Source organism: Pogoniulus pusillus, chromosome 11, assembly GCF_015220805.1.
Source record: "Pogoniulus pusillus isolate bPogPus1 chromosome 11, bPogPus1.pri, whole genome shotgun sequence".
Lineage (NCBI taxonomy): Eukaryota > Metazoa > Chordata > Aves > Piciformes > Lybiidae > Pogoniulus > Pogoniulus pusillus.
Window position 1 is genome coordinate 25293955 of NC_087274.1, and position 11192 is coordinate 25305146.

The following is an 11192-nucleotide window of genomic DNA, read 5'->3' on the forward strand; positions in this document are numbered from 1 at the left end:
GTTGGATGGTGCTTTAAGCAAGCTGGTCTAGTGGGAGGTGTCCCTGCCCATGGCAGGGAGGTCAAAACTAGATGATCTCAAAGGCGCCAACCATTCTATGAATCTGTGAAATCAGTTGTAGCTCTTTTCATCAGCTGATGAAAAAAGCATTGGGAGGAGCCATGAGGAGAGCAAGAGCTGTAGCATATGTGAATGATGTTGAGTTGGCTCCTGCTCACTGCTCAGAAGCATATTGCCCTGAGTCAATTAACGCTGGAAGAATGGAGAAGCATAGAAAAGGCACAACCTATTATCTCTGCTCTTGAAGGCTGCAGCCTGATTCCCTCTCACTCTTCTGCTAAGCAAATTTCTTACATCTAATTTCTCTCTAAAGTAAATAATTTCTGCAGACGTATGTTACCTGTGGACAGAGAGCTCATTGCTTTTTAAATTGAGTGTCTATGCACCCGTGGGGGTGTGAGTCTGATGTAGCTGCTGTAATATTCCTTCTTGCTTTTTAATTGAATAGTAAATTAATTTGATTCATAAAAATCCTGGGTGGCTCCTGAATGTGAATAAGGGTGGGCTATGCATATAAATACAATATCTTTCAGACCAGGCATTTTGCAAAGCTTCTACATTTTCTTTTCTCTTTATTTCCTTAGGGCTGCACTGCTGGGACCAGAGTGGATGTATGAGGTTTCTAATTGTTTATTTCCCTTCTCAGTGCCCACCGAAATCAGGTCAAGAAGCAGTAATAAAGTTGGGGAAGGGCCTGGAGAGCAAACATGGTGAGGAGCAGCTGAGGAAGCTGGGGCTGTTCAGTCTGGAGAAGAGCAGGCTGAGGGGAGACCTCATTGCTCTCTACAGCTCCTTGAAGGGGAGGCTGCATTGAGGTAGAAGTTGGTCTGCTCTCCCCAGTTTCAGGTGACAGAAAGACAAGAAATGGCTTGAAATTGTGCCAGGGGAGATTTAGGTTGGAGATGAGAAAAAATTGCTGCAAGAGTGGTCAGGGATTGGAACAGGCTGCCCAGGGAGATGGAGTCACCATTCATGGAAGTGCTCTAGAAACCTGTGGACATGGCACTTGGGGACATGGTTTCATGGCCATGGTGGTGTTGGGTTGATGGTTGGACTTGGATGATCTTATCTGTCTCTTCCAACTGAAACAATTCTATGATTCTGTGATTGCTGGCAAGGGAATCTTGTATTAATTCTGTGCTGTTTCTTAGTCTCTTTTTATATTATACTGTACTCTTTCTGAGCATGTCTCACAGAAAGGACTCATCTTTAAGTAAGACAGATGTCTGACCTGAACACCTGAGCCATGTCTGACTTTTTTTCCCGATCTTTAGGGAGACCTGCTCCTTTAACGCTTGAATCATTTTGACTCCACAGTGCTTTGGCTGAACCTGAGAGAAGTCTCAAGGCCTTGGGAGCAGGATCCAGCTGTTTTTTTTTACTAGCAGGTAAGTAAGAGATGTTCTTCTCAAAAACAACTTCTGGGAAGATTAAGGAGAGGCTCCAGCCATGAGACAGGAAACCCAAAATAAGAAGAGGAATATCAAGTCAAGGTGTGTGCATAGGAGATGCTTTGATCTTTGTCTATGAAAACACCTGTGCAAAACCTTGTTTCTTGATTTGCTGTTTTAATATAAGGCATTATTGATCTTTTGCACATCGATCTTTTGATCTAGTATCTCTGCAAACTTCACTCCTCTGATTTGTGGTGCGCAGTGGAGAACCTGGACCTGTAGCAGAGAGCCTTGCTCTGCACAGCAGCACACTCCAGTCACTCCAAGGACAAGATGTACGATTTAACAAACCAACAAATTATCTTTCCTCTTCTAACTGATTTAAAAACAATTGCCTTTACTGGTGCTTCAGAGGAGGGTGGGTCTTTCACTGTCACAAGGTCACTTTGCAAGTTTTAATTGCTGGGTGCTGTTCTGTCCTCTCAAAGCTCTCTGGGTGATAAATAGCTCATCGGTTCAAAAGCTGGTCTATATAAACAAGCTTATCTCTGCCCATAGTCTTTAATGAAAAATGAGTTGTGAGTATCATTGTTAATCATGGTAATTGTTAATGTTAAGAGGGCTGGTATTATGAGTTTCCTTATTAGGCTTTCAATTCGTTATATGGAATGAGCAATCTCATAGCCATCGAGGGCATTCTCATTTTAATTATCTAGTGGCTGCATTTCAGACCCCCCTTCATGGAGAGGAGCAAAACCTCTAACGTGGGAACCAGTGTCTCTGGGTGTCACTAGATGAAGGTACTTGAAATGCTCAATGTGCAGGAACATCATCAAAGAACTGCTCATTGCATCATGATGTGTGACTTTCTTCAGGTGATCCTGCCTTGGCAGAGGGGTTGGACTTGATCTCCAGAGCTCCCTTCCAACCCCTACCATTCTTTGCTGAGTGAGGTGATTCCACTCCTCTATTCTGCTCTGTTGAGACCCCACCTTGAGTCTTGTGCCTGTCTCTGTACCCTCAATACAAAAAGGACGTGGAACTGCTAGAGCAGGTCCAGAGGGTGCCACAAAGATGATCAGAGGGATGGTGTCTCTGCTGTGAAGAGAGATGGGGCTGTTCAGCCTGGAGAAGAGAAGGCTCTAGGGAGACTTTAGAGCAGCCTTCCAGTACTTGAAGGGGCTACAGGAGAGCAACTGTGCAAAACCATGGAGTGACAGGACCCTCAGTTTACAAAATCAAGTCCCCACCTTGGCCTCATCTCACATAAGCAGTGTACTGAGCTCCATTCTACAGGTAGTTGTTCTCATCAGCTCAGCTTGTACCACAGGATCAAGAGCATCTTTCCAATGTGGAAAGATTTTCTTCTCGTGTCCAGCCACTGTTCCTCATCTCTGTCTTGCATTGCTATCCTGCATGAAACAAAATCTCTTTTTCTTTCATTTGGTCAGTGTTTGAGTTTGTCTGTCCTGGATAAGATGGACCAGAACTGCACACAATAACCTATTCACAGTACACTGTCTTGTAGGCCACCCAGAAAGGACTGCAGGCGTTCCTGCTTCCAGCCTAGCAACTCATGATGGAAGAAGAACTTATCTCACAGAAGGCCCTGAAACAAAAGAATCTGCAGAATGACTTCAGAAGAGCCAAGACCATGACACTCAACGTGGGAGTGCAAAGCCTGTATGACAGGTAACCTCCCTACAACTTTTCCCTGAAGTCCTGCTTACTTTAATGTTGACCCTCAGTGCAGAGTCAAGGGTTGGACTGGATGATCTTTGAGGTCTCTTCCAATCAAATGGTTTCTGTGATTCTGAACTCAGTTCAAACATGTGGCAATATCTTTTCCAAATCTTTTGTCCATTTATTTTGTAAGAAATTTTTGACAGTCTGACTCTCTTTAGCCATGAGCATCCCACAAGTCTAACTCTCCCTGAATCATGGGGAACTTCTTGTTTGAAGAGGGGTGAAGTCTGTGTTGGAACTGAATGCCTCCTGGCTGTCAGTTCTCACCCTAGGCCTCCTGGCTCTCTGTTATCACCCTAGACCTCTCAATCTGTCATTCATCACAGATCTCTGATGGAAAATCAGGCTAAAGCCACATGAATCAGGAGCGTACTCACAACCAAGCTTCACAGTTCCAGGCTCTAAGTTATAGAATGTGCTGGGTAGGTAACAGAATGGAAATGAAGTAATATTTCAATATTTTCATGCTGCCTGCATTGCAATTATGATGTTAATTAATTATCTGCCTGGCAGTTAACACCATGCAGAGGCATGGCTGTGGTCGGCTTCCTGCTGTTCTGCTAGCAGTGAGTAATTAACCTCTCCTCTTCCTTGGGATTCTCTACAAGATGATCAGTGTGTTGATGATATAATTATTATTAATTCAGTTTCTGTGTTTCGTTGACATTGTTAATTACTTGTCGGTAATCAGCTAATGTTTAATCTTCCTTGCTGGGTAGCTTCTTAAAAGGCTGCTTACAATGGTTCAGAGAGGCTTTCCAGCACCTTCTCACTCCTTATGGAATCAAATGTTGGGCAGAAAACAGTTCAGAACAATTTGTTATCTAAATACTACAAAAAGTCTTCCAAAGTTGAGGAATTTTGGGACCAAATTGCTGTTTGCCCTGTTGTAAGTGAGAATATGTAAGGCTGTTGTCAATAAATCAGGGAAACAAGTGGGATCTCTTTTTGGTGCCAACTTTCACCATTGATCTCTCTTACAGAACTGTCAATATCATTTAAAGGGCAAAATGTAATTTAGTGCTGGGTTTTGGTTTTAGAGAATTAGTGATTTTCCTGCAAATAACTGTTGATGGCATTTTTGCTTTCAGTAGAAGTAAGGAATCTCTTTCCTAGTGTCTTGGGCAGCTATGGAAATGTGTGGATATTGGATGCTATGTAAAGCTTTCCTTTGCATAAAATAGCTTTAGCTCAGATTGTGAAGGTAACTCCAAAAGCTTTTTCTGAAAGCATTGCTTTAATGTGGATGTGTTCAAAACCTAACAATTCTGTTCCCTACTTCAATAAACAGAGTGGAAAGTTTGAAAAACAAAAATCATAAATTAAGAGTCAGGGTTATTTTTGCAACATGTGGTTAAGCCTCTACCATGTCTAGTGCATCCTGGATCACAAAGAGTGTGACCAGCAGGACCAGGGCAGTGACTGTCCCCTGTGCTCAGCGCTGGTGAACACACACCTTGATGACTGAGTTCAATTTTGGGATCCTCACTTAAAGAATAGACACTGAGGTGCTGGAACTGGAGCAGGTCCAGGGAAGGGCAACTCTGCAAAATGCTTCTACTTCATGCAAATGTGATTTTGGAGCCACAGGCTCTCCTGTGCCAACTAGAAAACATTCTGTGTATACCAACCCCAAACCAGCTCAAAGTGTCATGAAATTGGGGACCATGAAGCATCCTAAATCTCAGAAAATGTAGTAGCTTTTCTTCCTGGAAGTTTCAGCATCAGTTTTAAACTCAGACACCCAGAGGATAAATTTACAGATTCACTGAATGGTTTGGGTTGCAAGGAAACTTACAGATCCTCTGGTTCTGACCCCACTGCCATGGACACCTCCCATTAGACCAGACTGCTCAAATCCTTATCCAGCCTGGCCTTGAACACCTCCCATTAGACCAGGCTGCTCAAATCCTTATCCAACCTGGCCTTGAACATCTCCAGGGAGGGGGCAGCCACAACCTCCCTGGGCAACCTGTTCCGCCACCCTCACTGTAAAGAATTTCTCTAGTCTAAATCTCCCCGTTTCCAGCTCAAGGACATTGCTCCTCATCCTATCAGTATGAGACTTTGTAAAAAGTCAGCTTTCCTCTAGCCCTTTTCAGGTACTGGAAGGCTGCTCTAAGGTCTTCTCAGACCCTTCTCTTCTTCAGGCTGAGCAGCTCCAATTCTCTCAGCCTGTCTCCATGGGAAGTTGTTCCAGCCTTCCGATCATGTTCATGGTTTCCTCTGGGCTCACTCCAACAGTTCCATGCTGGGGCCACCAGAACTGGACTCAATAATCTAGGTTCACTTTTCTTATGTAAAGCAAGTGGCAAAGCACAGTTCTCCCCAAGATAGCTGACAGGTCTGTGCATCACAGAGTGCTGCACTTGAAGGGGAAATGGGACATTTTTTATTTCCTAAGTTTCCCATAAAGGGAATATAAATGAGCATGCAGATTATGGAATGGTTCATCTTTTACATATTCAAGCCCCAGTAATAGGAGGGAACAATATGAATTGTACTTGTGTACTGAGCAAGGTCTGGCTACACAGCCTGCCTTTGATAACACTCCTCATTTTGTAAGCTCTATGACATGTCAATTTACTGTTTTCATTTTGGAGACTGAGAATGTTGGATTGAAGCCTCAAGATCACCACAAAGGTTAAAACCAAAGAACTGTTGATTTCTTTTTTTTTTCCCCAAGTGTAAATATTCTCCTGTATCAGAGGGTGACACCCTGTGTTATCTGGAAACAGGGAGTCCTGCTGGGGATGGTTGGGTTGTTACGGTATTTGTCTTGAGTGTGGACAGCAGGGGTTTAATACCTCATATTGCTACAAATGCAATGTATGACCTTGGGAAAGTTGTTCAGACCCAGATGCTCAACAGTCCTTAGATGGCCTTGTGTCTGCAGGGCTGGTGTGACCTGACAAGCTCTGAATTTGGAATGTTTCTTTTCAACTGCCTATTTGCAAACACCTTCAAAGCACAAGAGATTAGGTCATCCACAATCTCTGGGCTTCAGCTAGGTCTTTAGAATCACAGAATCCTAGAGCTATTTTGGTTGGAAATGATCTTTAATGTCCTTGACATCAATCATTCTCTAACTCTACCAAAGACTGCTGCTAAACCATAGAATCATAGGTTTGTAGAATGGTTAGGCTTGGAAGGGACCTTGAAGATCATCTAGTTCCAAACCTCCCTTCCCACAAGCAGGGACACCTTCCACTAGACCAAGTTGCTCAAGGTCCCATCCTGCCTAGCCTCCAGAGGGGGTCATCCACAACCTCCCTTGGCATCCACATCCCTCAATACCACATCTTTGCAACACCTCCAGGGATGGGGATTCAACCACCTCCCCGGGTAGCCTGTTCTAGTCTTTGAGAACTCTTTCAGTGAAGAAGTTTGTTCTAACGTGCAGCCTAAAGCTTGCCTGGTGCAGCTTGAGGCCATGTATTTGCACAACACGATGGTAGTTGGTAATAAACCCCTCCTGCCAATAAAAATATCCTGATGTTTCAGCTGAGGAGACTTGGGCTTTTTCAAAATCTAGCTTTGACATGAGCTGTGTTTTGGTAGCAGAAGAATAATCTCCTTCTAGTGGGAAATGACAGTTTTCAAAGGTTTTGAAAATGTCTCTTGTTCTAAGATATAACCTTAGGGAAGAGTCACTGAGAGCTGGGTGTACATTTGACCTTCCATTACTGCAGCTGGAGCCACCTCACCCAGGCTTGCACGGGCAAGGGTCTCTGTCACTCTCTCTTCAGTATGGTCTACGCTGCAAGAGGTTTGCTTCTCTACTTACGGTCCATCCCAGGGCATATCTAGTGCTCTGCCAGTACAACCACACCTGTGCTGAGGCTTTGGGTACAGAAAAAGGGAGGTGTTTATCATGTTGTTGAAAACTTCTGTGCAGATTTTTGGGCTGGCTTTTGGTGCTGATGTATCATGTAGGCATATGGTGCTATAACTGCATGGATGTATGGGCAAGCAAATGTCACACTGTGGATACCTGGCACAAACATGAGCTGGAGTTAGGATCTTCCCTGAAGCTAAAGGAGTGATGGATAGGTGTGAAAGCATCTCTGTTGATTTCCTTCGGGCATGGGTAAGAATTTCAGCCAGATAGAAAGTCAAAGAGATGTATTGAAAAATCAGGAATGTACAGATACTGCCTGAGCCCCTGCCTGCAAGGGGATGGGTGAACCCATGGTTTGACCTTGCTGTTGTGTCTGAAGCTGTGGAAGGAGATCAAATTTGGTTCACTTCTGTTCTGCTAACTGTAAATGAATTGTGGTCAGTGCAGGGAATGTTTTCTTTGAAAAGTTTAAAGCTTTTTAATTCCCACCACAGAAGAAAATGCAGTGTAAGGTGCACTAGTTACTGTCTGCAAGCATTTGAAGAGATGTCTCAGAGATTTTGTCTATTCAGTTGCAAAACAGATTGAGATTATTAGCCCCATCTCACAAATGGGGTCTGAACTCCAAGGTCACACAGTATGGCAGCAACAGAATCAAATCATAGAACCATGGAGTGGCAAGAGTTGTAAGGGATCTCCAGAGATCACCAAGGCCAACCTTAACTAAAACGTATCCAGCAAACTTTTGCTTTAGCCACGAGCTGCTTTCACCACATCGTATAGATGGCGATGGCACAGCTCCTGTGAGGAGAATCTCTGCTCTCGTTGCTTCAGTTGCCTTCAGGCCTCGTTCTGATTTTGCTGGTGTGATGTCAGTGCTGTGAATCTATCTCACCCGTGTTGGTTTCTCCTCAATTTTTCAATCTGGTTTGTCTAGGGAGACAGGATGACATTTCTCTTTGTTTTGATCTCTTTTTCTTTAAAAAAAAAAAAGATTATTTCTTTTCCCTCTGTCACAACCCTCTAAAACAATACTTCAGAAGATGACAGGGAAGCAGTGTTTGTGAAATGTCATGATCACAAACAATCAGAGTGATTGCATGCTACATTTATCCTACACCAATGTCCCTTGCCATTGCTGCCTGAGACTACAGAAGTCCACCAAGCGAAGCATTATTTGCTCTTACAGTGAGTTGTCCTGACAACTTTTGGCAGCCTCTTGTTTCAACAGTGGACTTGAGCTGATTATATTGATTATTTACCAACTCTGGATTTTTAATTCAAGGAGTTATTGGTAGCTCTTTGCAAACGTTTGCCAAACATCTTTGCTGATCCTCATCTCCTGCTCTTACAATCTTTGACTGGGGTTGTCTGAGCTGTGGGATGGGTTTTGCTTTCTGACCTCAGACTGGCTTTTCTCTAAGAGTGAAGAATAATGAACTGCTGCATTTGAAGGCAAAAACTATCAGTTAATTTGTGTTAGTTTCACACGTTAGTGGTGTCAGTCAGGATCTGAGGGAATAACAAACAGCCCATCTCCCAAATCAAAGTAAATCACTCACAAGCAAATCTATCAAAACATGCCATCAGCTCTGGCATTTCAGCAGAACTGGTGGCTATGAGCCACCACTTGAGTTTGTTCTTTGAAACACTCATGAGGCAATCCCAGCCACAAGGCACCTCTAAGCTTTCAGTTGTATTTTTAAAACAAAGAAAAGAGTGATAAATGAAATAGCATCTTAAATACATGGTGATATGGGATGTAACACACCTGTAGTCCTACCACTGCCCCACGTGTAAGTGTGATTTCAGAAGCACTCTCCTGAGTGGAAACCTTATCACCTTCTACAACTACCTCAAAGGAGGCTGGAGCCAGGTGATGTTGGTCTCTTCCTACGTGCAACAAGTGACAGGAGAAGAGGAAACAACCTCAAGTTGTGCCAGGCGAGGTTCAGGTTGGATATTCAGAAAGAAATATTCACAGGAAGGGTTCTCAGGCACTGGAACAGGCTGCCCAGGAAGGTGGTGGAGTTGCCATCCCTGGAGGTGTTTAAAAGTTGTGTGGATGTGGTGCTGAGAGATGTGGCTCAATGGCTCTGGCTTAGTGGTGGTGGGATTGTGAGCCCTAGGCGAGTGGTTGGACTTGAAGATCTCAAAGGTCTCTTCTTACCTCAACAGTTCCCTGATCCTGTGAAAAGGTTGATTGTGATCTACAGCTCACTGCAACTGAGCCCCACTTCATTGAGTCTGAGTTCCAATCCTTGTAGGCTCTCCCAGTACCCAAGAGTAGTGGGATTATCACTGTCGGTGCTATCCTCAAGCTTCAATCCTTTCCCTCTTCAGCTTTCTCATGGTCCCCTTCAGACACTGGAAGGCTGCTTTAAGGTCCCCCCAGACCCTTTTCTTCTCCAGACTGAACAGCTCCAACTCTCTCAGCCTGTCCCCACGAATTGGAGGTGCTGCAGCTCTCTGATCAGCTTTGTGGCCTCCTCTGGACCCTGTCCAGCAGTTCCATGTCATTTATGTGTTGGGGGCATCATAATTGGTCACAGTGCTCCAGGTGGGGTCTTTATCCTGCTGTCACCTTGACATATACCTGGTGAAAAGCCTGAGCTTTGCATTCATATTTATGTCCTTATTTGCAATCAACATGGTGAGAAACAATTTGATCCCTGCCTGTGCTGCATTATCTGCCAGGAGAATAAACTCTGGTGCAGATGATGCCAGTGCAGTTCCGTAAGGCCAGCAGTTACTGCAGTGCCCTATATATGCACCAGAGCGCCGTATATCAATGTCCTGCAGCAATTAACCAGCAGAGTGCAGCCAGAGCAATTACCATTCTAAATTATAATCAGCAATTGGAGATGCACTGCGGGATAAATCACTTCCTTAGAGCAGCTACTGGACCCGTGCTCCCGTTTTGATTCGAAAGCCCTTATTACTTGTCATCTGAACACTGTGCTAGATGATTTACCCCACCTGCTTGTAGTCTCAGTGTGTATTTATGACAGGAGTTTGCAAAACAACAACAAAAAAAGCTCATAATGATAATAATTGTGTTAACTTCTTAGCAGTTTGCACTGATAAGGGAAGAGCTTGCTGCTGGTGTAGCAAGGAGGGGCACCCTCTGATTTTTGCTTCTCAAAGCCCCCTCCCCAAACTAGACATAACCTTCATAGAATATGAACCTTACAAAGCCAACTCGCCATAAATTTAGGGGATTGAATCCAGAGTTAAGGATGTGAAGTGCTAAGCTAAATTCTATTCATTTTTAGAATCAACTTTCTTTCGAGGTAGTAAACAGGTTCCCACTAAAACTTGTGGATGATTTTAATTACAGATAAGTTTCTATTTAAAGGCCACGGTGTTCCTGCTCAGGTTGCTAAGCTGAATTCGATACATCTATATGTTAAAGGTAGCAAGCTAATGTGTAAACAGGGGAAATATTGGAACCAATTGCTGTTCATTTGGTTTTGATCAATTCACATTGACTGCACTTTACATGCAAATGAGAAGTGTGGGGGGATTATCCCAGCTGAAGGTAGCTGAGATACTGAGGTCTTCTTAAAAATAAAAGTAGAGAATAAATGAAACAAGAGGAACAGAAATACTGGGTTCAAGATGGGCCACTCATTCTAAGAAGGATATTGAGGGGCTTGGAGCATGTCCAGAGACCAACACTGAGCGTGGTAAAGGGTCTAGATATCAGGTTTGGTGAGGAGCAGATGAGACAACTGGGTTTGTTCAGCCTGGAGAGAAAGAGGCTGAGGGGAGAACTCATTGCTCTACAACTCCCTGAAAGGAGGCTGGAGCCGGGCGGGGTTGGTCTCTTCTCTTCTGTCAGGAGATAGAACAGGGGGAAATGGCCTGAAATTGTGTCAGGGGAGGTTTAAGTTAGACATGATGATTTTTGTTCCCCTGCAAAAGTGGCCAGGCATTGGAGCAGGCTGTCCAGGGAGGTGGTGGAATCACCATCCCTGGAGGTGTTCAAGAAATGTGTAGACAAGGCACTTGGGGGACATGATTTAGTGGGCATGGTGGTGTTGAGTTGAAGGTTGGACTCAGTGATCTTAGAGTTCTCTTTCCTCTTAAACTGTTCTGTCCTGTCCCTACTCCACTATTTTTTTTCTCTTCTTACATTGTGACTTGAT

The 11192-nt window shown here is 44.0% G+C and overlaps 1 long non-coding RNA gene across 1 annotated transcript; it reads left to right on the plus strand.

The window, feature by feature from the left end:
- Positions 1-716: 716 nt before the first annotated feature.
- On the plus strand, positions 717-3140 carry LOC135179775 (uncharacterized). Its single transcript, XR_010304124.1, has 3 exons — positions 717-770; positions 1378-1448; positions 2983-3140. It is a non-coding gene; the product is annotated as an uncharacterized LOC135179775 (long non-coding RNA).
- Positions 3141-11192: the final 8052 nt, after the last annotated feature.